Below are 13,355 nucleotides of genomic sequence, written 5' to 3'. Positions count from 1 at the left end.
TCTCAACAATAATTTCCCTTTCTCAACATCAATTAAAGCCCTACTAGCAGCAAGAAAAGGACGCCCTAAAATCATAGGCACTTCACAATCCTCATCCATGTCAAGAATAACAAAATCTACAGGAAAAATCAACTTGTCTATCTTGACTTGGACATTCTCTACTACTCTTCTCGGATATTTAATAGATCAATCAGCAAATTTGAGAGATATAGCAGCAGGTTCAATATTTTCTATACCTAATTTTCGAGCAAGTGAATAAGGAATTAAATTTATGCTCGACCCTAAATCACACAAAACATTATTCAATTATAATTTTCCAACTTGGCAAGGTATAAAAAAACTCCCTGGATCCTGAGATTTTTGTGAAAGCTTATTTTTTAGCACTACCGAGCACTCCTCATTCATTGTGACATGCGTCAGATCATTCAGCTTCTTTTTGTTCCTCAGCAAATCCTTCAAAAACCTTGCATAATTCGACATCTGAGCTAAAGCATCTGCAAAAGGTATGTTAATATGTAGTTTCTTGAAAATGCCAAGAAAATTTTTAAATTGAGAATCAAATAGTAATTTCTTAGATCTATGGGGGAAAGGTAAGGTAGAAATATCATCATTATCATTAACTTCAAATTTTGAAGTCTTACCTTTCTTATCTGTCATGGAGGAATTTTCAGCACACACATCCTCGTTAACTTCTGCAACTTTCGGCCCCTCCTTAGTTTTCTCTTTGTCCAATTTCTCCTCAGACTGTGCTTGAGTCACGACCATTATAGCATTCACGCCTCTTGGATTTGGTTCAGTGTTGCTAGGCAACGCTCCAGTAGGACGAGTAAAGAGTTGGGTTGCTATCTGAGTCATCTGAGTCTCCAACTTCTGTAGCATAGCTTCTTGATTTTGGAGCCGAGCTTCTGTACCAGCCACATACTTCATCATTATCTCCTCAAAGCTCGGCTTATTCTCCTCTTTCTTGGGCTGCCAGTTCTGATTATAGTTGTTGTTGTAGGAATTGTACGGCTGTCGTCCTTGATTTCCAGCAAAATTAGCCGCTTCAACTGCAAACAATTGTTGCTCTTCTGGCAGATTCCCTTGTGCTTGATTTACTGGCGCTGCTTTCATAAGTGCCACTTGGTGTGTCAGAGCATCAATCTTAGCATTCATGGCCATTAAAGCATCGACCTCTAGAACTCCAGCCTTCTTCTCCTTCTTCACATCCGGCCACCCAATGTTACTCTCTGCCATATTACCTATGATCTCTTATGCTTCTGCCGGCGTCTTCCTAAATAAGCATCCATTAGCATGGATCGAACAGATTGATCCGTCCCATTGTAGAAGGTCCGAGTCTGCTGGATCTGAGTAAGATTATGTTGAGGAAACATCCTCAACATCCTTTTGAATCGGGTCCAAGCCGCATGTAGAGATTCAGCTTCCTTCTGCCTGAATGAGATGATGTCAAAAACTAGTTTTGCCATCTTCGTGGGAGGAAAATACTTGTTCAGAAAAGTCTGAACAAGTTGATCCCATGTAGAAATTGAACCAGTAGGCAAATCATCTAGCCACTCAATAGCTTTGCCTTGTAGAGAGAATGAGAATAACCGCAGTCACACTGCATCAGATGTAACCCCATTAACTTTGAACGTGTCGCAGATCGACAAAAAATGATCCAGATAAGCGTAGGGTTCTTCCACAGATGTACCCCAAAATCTTTCTTGAAGTTGGACCAGCTGAATAGTAGAGGGTTTCAGCTCAAAATTGTTCGTCTCAACAGCGAGGCGAATGATGCTAGATCCATATCCTTCAACTAGCGGCCTAATCAGTTCACAAACAGTACGGTTGTCCGCCATCTCTTCTTCTAATTCAGATTCTGACTCTAATTCAAGATTGATAGATCTCTTGGCTTTTCGGATCCTGCTAAGTGTGTGTTCGATCTCCAAATCAAGTGGTAATAATTCCCTTGATCAAATGCTATGCATGCACAACAGAAGGTACCTGAAAATCACCAAGAAATAATAGTCAAAATTTAAGAAAATAAATAATATCTAATCTCAAGTGAAATAAAAATTCTGATATCAAACAGTCCCCGGCAACGGCACCAAAAACTTGACCGGCTAAATCGGTATGATTAAAAATCAACTAACAAGCGTACCAGGTCAAGTTATAATATAGTGGACAAAGGTCCAGATGTCGAACCCACAGAGACTGTATAAATATGAATACCAAAATATATTTATTCCTACTTAATCTAGACTAATGAATAAAAGTGATTTAGATTTTAAACTAATAATTAAATTTTCAAATAAAATTAAATTAAATAAAACGCAGCAGGAAAATTCAAATTTGGGAAAAGCTCGATCAAGGACTCACATAGGTACCAGACAATTCATGTAACAAGCAGTCGATCTAAGACATCAGACTTAATCTTAATTCACGGGAATTTTCCTAATTTGTTCAAAAGACTATTTCTAGAACAATAAAACCTATTCAAATTTTGACGGATTAATCTTTCGTAATTCTAATCAAATTTGAATGCATGAATAACTGTGAAAATTCATTTAACACCTAAACCGCACATTGTAACCAAATTCTATTTCTGGTTGGTTTTACAACATGTTGAATATCGAAGTGATCGAAATCAAAACCTCCTCTGTTAACTTGGAATCGATTAACATGCAAGTAAATAACTGGCCAGGTAATTCACAAGACAAATATAAATTCGATAATCAATAAAATAAAATCAAGTTTGAAATTCTCAAATAAACAAACGAGTTTTCTACATAAATTGTCTGACCCAATCACGTGGCCTCGATTGAAAGAGAAAAAATATCAAAGTTCAACATAATTCAAGAACAAAAGTTTTTACTCCAAAGCATCAATTAAAAATCAAAAAAGAAAAGAAAAGAAAAGAATAAGACTAGAATCGAGAATGATGATAGTCGCCTCTTGCCTTCCAAGATGTTGTGTACCCTATTCTGATGATTAGAATGGTATTCGAATGGTATTTAAATGCCCAAGGGTCTTCAAAAGATAGTATCCTTCCCGAGCAAGAATTTACTTTTAAAAAAACTTTGTACGCGTAGCTTGCTCGAGCGAGCAATCTTTTGCCCCGAAGGTAAATTTTCACGCCTTGCTCGCTCGAGCGAGCATAGCCTCTCACTCGAGCGAGCAATCTTCTGTCTCGATTGTCACTTTTTCGCTCGCTCGAGCGAGCATAGCCCCTCGCTCGAGCGAGAATACTTATGGAAAAATCCTGCTATTTTGGCCTCGCTCGAGCGAGAATAACCCTTCGCTCGAGCAAGCACATGTCTGCACAAAAATCTGAATTTTCCACAATTCCCTATAAATGGACCAGGAAGAGTATTATGCAATCAAATGAATAAAACATGCTAAAACTAAATAAAACAACAACAATAACATATGAATGCAGGAAAAACTAACACAAAAAATATGCATATGAAACACAGTTAACACAGGACATCCCCATATTCTTAGGTAAGAATATTTGAGAGATTTTTCCATCCATATCTCATACATTGTTTTATCCACTGCCTTTTTATGAACATTATTCAACAACATTGCCGCAATTTTAAGCGTTAAGCCCCCAAACGATGTAGTAAATTCAGCAAATCCCATCATAGATCGAACCATGTCCACAAAGTTTGATTGCCATGTTCAAAAACACCATTAAATTGTGGCGTTGTTGGTGGAGTCAACTATGAGAGAATCTCATTCTCTTTTAGATAGTCTAAAAATTCAGTAATCAAGTATTCTTTACTTCGATCAGATCGGAGTGCTTTAATACTTTTTCAAAATTGTTTCTCTACTCCAGATCTGAATTATTTGAACTTTCAAATGCTTCAAACTTGTGCTCCATCAAATACACATGCCCATACTTTGAGAAATCATCAGTAAAGGTAATGAATTAGGACTACCCATATTTAGTTCTAACACTTATATGGTCACATACTTCTATGTGGATCAAATCCAAAAGACCATGTGCACGTTCCACATTCCATTTAAAGGGTGTCTTGGTCATTTTTCTTTTAAGACATGATTCACAAGTAGATAGAGAGTTTATATCTGATAAGTCAAACATGCCCTCTCCTACTAGCTTGTGCATCCTTCTTTGGGAGATATGACATAGTCTAACATGCCATATATGTTCACAGTTTGGACTATCTTGCTTTCTTTTGTTTGTTGTTGTTATCGTCTGAAAATTTTTTAATGGAATATCTTTTAACTTTAAGTTTTAGAGATCGTTTTCAAATTCCAATCAAACATTCATTATTGCAAATATTGCAAACACCTTTAGCAAAAATACAAAAATAATCATCTCTATCAAGCATAGAAATAGAACAAATGTTTCAAACCAAATCAGGAATATATATAAAACGTCTTTCAAAAGTAACTTCAAAACTATTTTTTAAAATAACTTCTCATATGTTCTTGGAAGCAACCCTTTGCTCCTTTATCGAAATCTCAGAAAGCTCTCTCACTCTCTAAGCTTCTTGTCATCGCTTGCAAATCATTAAAAAATTGAGAACTACATCTGATATACAATACCAAGAAGAATTTATTGAGACGTTAAATTTTATATTAAACAAATCATAGCCAGAACACTTCTGGATTAGATATTCCTTGTAATTTCTATATGCTTTTAAGTGGAAATAGATTTGTTCAGTTTTGTCATATTTAGTGGACTTTGTTGGCATCATCGAATAAGGTTATACACCGTACAACTCTTGAATGTGAAGATGAATTTCAACAACATCCACCTTTTCTTCGAACCATCTCTATAGTTCTTTTGATATAGAAGTCAACATATAACACTTTGTTTTCAGATCATAGTCCCACCATTTCTCAAGCTTAGTTAGTTCTACAAGACTGACATCGATCATTCGCATCCTTTAGATGGGCTTTAGTAAGTTCCTATGCGATTCTTTCTGACATTAGAATAATCTTTAAATTTCTTGGTTAGTCTTAATTGTTAGTTTTGGTTGATAATCGTGGATAATGAATTATAATAAATCGATTCGAAATATATACTGATTATGAAAAAATATAAATATTATCGATTATTTTAAATAAATAAATAATATATAAAATAAAGACTTTAATTTTATAAATTTTCCTCCCACTATTTTGATGTTTTCAACATCCCCTGATGAAACGGGAAACCGTATTTCCTTAGTGAGCACGTGCAGTATAATTAGACAACTATGATCCTGAATAATATCAAATAATCATAATTTCTAAAAGGTAGAGTCCAATTTCATCCCCATGCAACCTCCATGCATTTCGCCCCACTCTTGATAAGGACCCAATAATATGATGTCGTTTATCTTTGAGTGTCAAGCCGACCCATCAATGAAGAATCGTAATAGACAGTCGTCATGAGTTCTCTCAATAATATGAGTCGAAGTCATGGGAGTTCGAAGCAATTCACATCATCTATGTCATCGAAATTCACAGTTTTCCCGCGTCTAGGTCTCCCCAATAATATGAGCCAGACACTGACCGCGAGTAGCGTTTATCATGCAACCACCATCAATGGAAGACAAGAATAAATGAAACTCTTCTATTTTTTTAATTTTGTGGCTTGATATAAATTTTGAATCATATTCAAAATAAGGGATTTATATTTTGAAATTGTCTCATCATTAAAAATCGTGTGCCATGATTTTGTATTTTTGTTGGATTCATGCAACTATACTATCTAATAATACACATGCATGCATACTACTATGTATCGCATCATAATATGACAATTAAATAAATAATGATGATCTATTATCAATAATATTTGATCCATGTACGTGAGACAAACATGGATCCAATTCAAAATCTTAGGTACATGCAGGAATACAAATGCAACTTATTACTAAGCCTCCAATTTCTTACATGTCTTCATCTTGATTGTCGGGCTCACCGTCTTCCAATCTCGATCTCCCACTAATTTTAATAATTACATTTTAATAGTCATGACACATAAGGGATACATCTCATGGGGTGAGAACGGGACATAAACCAGCCTACTTTTATTCAAATAAAAGCAATAATAAATTGTTCTGAGCAGGGAAGCCGTTGCCTTGCCCTAACCCCAAAAATTTTATTTTATTTTTTGAAAAATTGTCCTATGCAGCGTCGGCTGCCGATTCGGGCAAACCGAAAATATTTTATTTTATTTTTTTGGAAAAATAAATTTGAGGCACTGCAATTTTTGAATTTTCTTATGCGGTTATAAATAAAAAAAAATCAACATGAAATTAACCATACGATATAGAAAACCTGGTTATGATACCACAGTTGAAGTACCGTTTTCTCGTGCCCAAGACGCAACGAAAGTTCTAAATTTTAATTTTGACATTCAAAATTTCATGGGCACTAGTATGGTTCAATTAACATTCATATGGTGTTTGTGAAATTATACCTTTGGTGAATTAATTTCACTTATCTCTAATTATTCCGGGTAGGGGTGGGCGTTCGGGTTCGGGTTCGGGTTTCGGGTACCCGAACCGACCCGATCGGATAAAACCCGATCGGGTCGGTTATTTTTTAAAATAATCGGGTTCGGGTAAAAATTCGAACCCGATTTATACTTTCGGGTTTGGTGTCAGGTTTTTTTGCAAAACCCGAACGGGTATCGGGTACCCGACTATATTTAGTTTTTGTATCTCGGCCCAATATACAAATGAGAAACCCAAATCTTAAATATTGTCGTCTTCTTCTCGTGGAAGCACTGGCAGAATAGAAGAGTTTCTATTTCTATCTCAATTGTCAATCTTTTGCTCTTTCTCTTGACTCTCGTTCTTGTGTTTTGCTCATAAAAGTAGGTCTTCATATTATTCAGGTTGTGGTCTTTCTTGGTATTTTTTTTTCCAACAATTTTATATTTTCTGATGAAGAAGTTTCAAAAATAAATTTCCATCGTGAAAGCAATAATCCATGGAATGATTTGAAAGTCTTAATCGTCTTTGGGATACTGTAAAATGGAGACGTACAGGAACCCGTAAAAAAATAATTGATTCAGAAGAAAAGCGTAAGGAAATTGGGAAAAAAAATGTAGAACCACATTTCGGGTACCCGCACTGTGGTACCCGAAATTACCCGAGATTTTCGTGTACCCGACAATCGGGTACCCGAGATTTTCGGGTCGGTTTCGGGTAGTCAAAATGACTACCCGACTAGTCGGGTACCCGACCCAAAAAACCCAAACCCGACGATACCCGACCCGATGCCCACCCCTAATTTCGGGAGACGATCAACTGAAAAACGCCTTTTCTTCAAGTCGTTTCTTAAATATTCCAATGAAGTCCACGACTGGATTGCCTATTCTTCTTCCAACCCACACTAGAGAGAAAAGAAAAAAATTTTCGTTGAGATATTAAACCACAAGAAAACACCACGCAAAAAAGTTCTCTATCAATTTAGAGATAGTGGCCAAATTCCTGCACACAAATTTGGGGTGTGATTTTCAAAAATTACATATATTATTACCATATATATATATATACCTACGCACACTCACACGGTATATACATATATACTTTTTCCAACTTTATGCACACACACACACACACACACACACACACATATATATATATATATATATAGAGTTTTGCTATCCTGCCCACCCACCGTGCCCACCTAATGTGCCCACCATGAGGTGGCACTCAACTATTGGACGCACAATTCATCACATCCAATAGTTGAGTGCCACCTCATGGTGGGCACATTAGGTGGGCACGGTGAGTGGGCAGGATAGCAAAATTGTATATATATATATATAATAACTACACGTTTTACATATATATATATTTATTATTATCATCATTATTATTATATATATCCATATATTTATTAATATATATATATAACTACACGATTAGTTGTATATATTTATTACATATATAAAGAGTTTCGATCACATTGGCAACCACCATGAGCAACTACATGAGCAGCAGCTGATGTGGCAATCACTCATTGGATGTGCAAGGTGTCACGTCAGTTGTTGTTCAAGTAGTTGCACATGGTGGTTGCCCATATGATCGAAACTCATATATATATATATATATATATATATATATGTTTTGTGTGTATGTGTGTGTGTGTATGTAGGTGCATTAATATGTATATATATCATGTGCCTTTTTAATTCAAATCCAACTAGAATAAAAGTTAATTAAATCTATTTAAGACTTTAATTATTTTGCATGATGAGCATGTTATCTTACAAGTCCATGAATCTTGTTGTGAGACCCCGATTCTAATCATCTAATCAAGAGTTAATCATATCGATAATCATTCAAAGACCAAGAGATAAGACACCAAAAAAAAAATTATTTCTAGTGAACAGTGCCGCGCTCGATCCTAGAAAATTCCAGGATCGAGCGCACCATATTCCTGAACTCTCTGCCGAGAAAAATATAAGTGCCGCGCTCGATCCTATAAAATCGTAGGATCGGCGCACCCTGGGATAAGAATTTTTCCAGAAAACTGAACATGTTTCAAATCTCAAATCAACAATTCAGCTCAATCTAATATCAATCTAACATGCTCAATTCCGAATCCAACAACATGTAATCAACATAAGAACTTCAATATTCATCATTCATAATCAATTCTAATATTCAACAACGCTCGAGTTCTAAACATGCTTTCAAAACATAAACTAGATTGGCATGCATTTCCAATTCTAACTCGAAGTCCCACTTCTATTCTTCATTCTCGTTCTATCCCTGTCGTTTCTGACTCGATCCTGCCTCACCTGTTGCCAAGTACACATACAAACAAAGACAACATCCAGATAATCCGATGAGAATAATATTCCCAGTAAAAGAGACTGACATGCAATCAAATAAACATATCAAGTCATGATATGCATTCATTCCTCATATAATCAATTAATCCATTCAAGTACTGAATTAAAATGATATGCATGTCTTTAAAACTTCTGGATTATCAGACTCAGATAATCAAATGGAATTCTTCTTTCTTTCTTTCTTCGGTTTGGGATCCCGAGGTTAAAATATCCAACAATCACACCGAACTCCCCTTTCGAGGTGGACGAGGTATATTTTAATCATCTAGACTCCAGAGAATTATAGAGAGTTAATCGACACTTGTAGTAATTCTCCTACCAAGGCCACTCAACTATAATCTCCAGATCGTCTAATTCAAAATGAATAATCATTCGGCTCAACATGAATGCATATGTCATCTCATGCATTCAATCATATTTTCAATAATCAATTCAAATAAACATTCAATCATGATTTCAAATAAGCATTCAATCATGATGTCAAATAAGCATTCAATCATGCAAGTATGTGAATTTCTTCGGAACACTCGAATAAATTCGGATTCGAGTTAATCGTTCCATTCAAGTCTAAGTCATCTTTTACCTTATTCGCTTCGAAGGTACTTCAATCTGAAAAATCAATAATAAGGATAATAATCAATATCCAATCAAATTCATTCAAAACTCAATCAAACTTCTTCGATCGATAAATAAGAAAATCGATACTGTACCAACTTCAATCTTCCAAACTGTCCAAAGCTGCTATCTCGCAACTCTGCTGACTTCAATTCAATCTATCAGAAGGAGTCATAAGGATCAATATCGACATCAAAAGCTCACTCAAACTCGATACAATCAAAACATAGAAACGATATCCAAAACTCAAACTGACGGCATAACGGCTAGGAACTGATCAAACTGGAAACGCAGACAGCAATTCAACAATCCAATAAACTCATTTCAATCAATACATATCATTTCCAATCCAATCCCAACACATCTCAAATTCAAAGATTTCGAAAATCACTAAGAAAATCATAACAATTTCGATCGTCGTTAGATCTTCGAACCGTCTTAGATATACTATCACAGCAACCTCAAGAACATCCTCTCCGAATATCAGTAAATTCTAAAGACATCCAAAAATTCAAACCTCGTAAAAATAAGAGAAACTTACTTCCAAACGGATCACTCGACGCTGTGATCGCAGATATCTACTCGAGATTGAATTCCAACGGACGGATCGAGCTAAAATCAAAATCACAAAAGCTTGGGGAAGATTTTGTCGCTTCAATGGAGGGAGAGGCGGTTGGAAGGGAGAAGATGGAGAATGGAAGACTTAGTCAAAGTCTAGATATTTTAACAAATCCTCATTTTGCATTTTAGTCCCTGAAATTTCCAAAAATTGCATTCTAGTCCCTGATCCAAATCGAATTGGCCATCGACTTCTAAAATCTCTGATTATCTCAAATAAAGTCCATTAAGATAATTTTTGTGCGTTACAATTCTCCCCCTCTAAGAATCGATTTCGTCCTCGAAATCAATTACAGTTCTATCATAAGGTCGAGGATAGAATCACAGGACTACAATAAGAATTTACATCTCGGAACTAAGTCCAAAATCTGCTTCCAATCAATCTCTGAATCATTCGTCTCAATCAGTTCGACATCTCAAAAACAGGAGAAAGTCAAAAACTCTAGTCGATTAATTCATCAACATTCCGTTCGTCTATCAAAAGTCGTCTCATCCTCGTCAGAACATCCTTACAATTCAGTCACATTTCGAATAATCAACCGTTCTAACTCATGAGACACAGAAAGTTCATCTCGAAAATGAAAGAGATCTTCATCTCTCCTCGTACAAATTCTAGAGAGGTGTTTTCCATATATCATTTGATCGCTGCCGTTGTACGAAGTCTCCACAAAAATCAAGAATTCTGCCAACTAGTGCTAAGTCGAGCACTACAAATCATGGCAATTCCTCTAAATTTCGACTCATCTGATCTGGCTGTACGTCGTTCTGAGGGTATCGAAACGAAAATAATTGAAATCAACAACAAAATTCTCTTCAAAGTATATGCCAAGAGAACAATAACATCAAGGATCTCTGTCTAGACTGACAGACTTTGGCAATTCATGACATCTCACAACCTCTAACAAGATATCAATTCTCTGTTCTTCATCAAAATCATTCTGTACAGAAAACTGTAGCAGATTCCATCAATCAATCAATCAAAAACAAACAGTAGAAAAAATAAGAACAATTCTGAAATCTCAATAAGAAGAAATCCCAGCACTGAAATATCATCAGCACTGAAAATCAGAATACATGAAAGCGGATAATCAGAAATTCCATAATCAGATAATAAGGATCGAAGAAATTCATTCGGTCCAAACCGAAATTCAAACATCGAGTTTAACATACAACTGTTCGGCGTACAATTCTGAAAAGATTCTCAAAATCTCTGTACGATCAGTACAATTCTCATAACCAGAAAACAAGAAATTCATCAATAAGAATTCATAATTTCAACTAATACTTCAGAAAGATTCGGTCAACAGAAAATTCTTCAATAATGCAGGAGTATTCGTCGAATCAAACGGCCTGTCCAAAGTTCAAAACGGCCAAACTTAAACCCGGAAACAATTCTGAGAAAGTTCTCTCTTTACGAACCTCCTATAGATAAATTTCGGATCCCCTTTCAGTGTCAAACTCGTTTTGACAATCGGGACCAATCTAGAAGTTCATTCCGAACAACTTCAGTCGTTCAATAACCACTGGCACATCAACCAGTTACAATCCAATACATCAACTGTAAAGCTTCGGGAGTTCGTTCATACTATTCTGTAACAATAGTCATTCAACAAAATAAATCAAGAATTCTTAGAATCGAGAATTCTTAACGGAGGATTTCATCACTCGTTCAACGATACTCCGATGACATCTCATTTCAGACTCAACAAAGTAGCCTTGCTACGAAAATCATCGAATTGTGACCCCAATTCCATTCTGAATCAGAATAGACTGTACAACAGAAAATCGGATCGTTCTCTCTCGAACCTCATGCTTCCTCGTCCTCTATTCGATTTGATTCCTCAATTCATCAAACATCTTCCGATCATCTGGAAGAACACTGAATGAACTTCAAAGTGTCAATCTCCTTATACTCTGTCTCAAACCGGAACATCTGGCACAACAAAAGTTATTCGCTAAGAAGGCATCAATATAAACCTGAAACTTGGATTATACCCAGATATGATCTATCTTCATCGGATTCTAAAAGGTAGAATCTGATTCCAAAGCGTTCTCAATCTTCTCAATCAACTTTGGTTCGAAATCGAATGAAGGAGTCAAGATAAACGTTCCATCTATTCCCGACTCTATCAGAAGTGCAGCAATCATATGTCAAAGAGGACAACTGAAGTAGATAAAATAAGAACAAATCATTCAGCATAAATTATTAGCTGTTACAATCAATTCTCCGGATAACAATAGAATTCGCAGTCAGATTAATCGTCCTCTAAAATTCTCTCTCCCAACTCATAATCAGTTCGGACTGCGAAGATCAACTTCTATCTTCCAAGATCAGAACAGATTACGGAAATCTTCCAAGCAAGAAAATGATGCTAGATCTTTCGAGCAATAAGATCTCTGTGAAACTCAAATCGGAAACTAACCTTGCGTCTCGAGCGTCTTCAACTTCGTCAATGCTCAAGTTAACAAGGAGTTCTTCTGAGCAGGAATAAGTCTCAACTCTCAATAAAAGGAGTGTAAAGCACCGAAAAGTCATCAATACCGAAGAAATTAATAATACTGAGGTGCTATTCAATCTCTCCTTCAATTCAATAAGAACTGGTCTCAAAGATACACACTAAATAGAAGAACATAATCTGCTGAGTAATCGTCTTCTCAACAATAAGAATTCCTCAAAAGATTCACGATAGAACATGCTAAATCCTAGAATCTTCAAATTTTAGATAAGGACGTCAATCCAGATCAATTCATAACAGCTCCAGTCTTGAGGTGTTCTATAAAATTCCATCTTCCTAGAGAAAAGATTGAGGAAAAGACAACTCGGTCTCAACACGATTCAGACGTCAAAAAAATAGCATAATTGATCTTCATGCAAATCTGCGAACAATTCTTAAAGAATCTGAAAGATCAATATGACTCTTCGAAGGATAAGAGATTCATCGATAAGAATACTCAAGAACTCATCTACAAATCTCTGAAAGATTCAGTTCAAAGGACTCATAACATTGCAGATGCAATTCCAATTCAATCTGTACGCAAAAATTCAAATCGGTCGTACTTCATTCTGAATTCGATCTCTGAAACCTCTTCCCTTCAGATTATCAGTCGATGATGTCTGATCTAATTTCAATGTTGAACTTTTCCTCTCGACGCGGAGGCAAATCTGGAATCTCAACAAGAACAACATCAGCAAATTCAACAACTCTTTTAAATCAACCAACACGGCTGATTGAAGACATCATCGGAGGTAAATCCACTCATCTGTCATCTCAGATCCAAATTTGGCAACAATCTGAAATCAACCTCGGTT

The sequence above is a fragment of the Henckelia pumila genome, chromosome 4 (genome assembly GCF_033568475.1).
Source record: "Henckelia pumila isolate YLH828 chromosome 4, ASM3356847v2, whole genome shotgun sequence".
In the NCBI taxonomy this organism is placed as follows: Eukaryota; Viridiplantae; Streptophyta; class Magnoliopsida; order Lamiales; family Gesneriaceae; genus Henckelia; species Henckelia pumila.
This window is presented reverse-complemented; position numbering follows the sequence as displayed.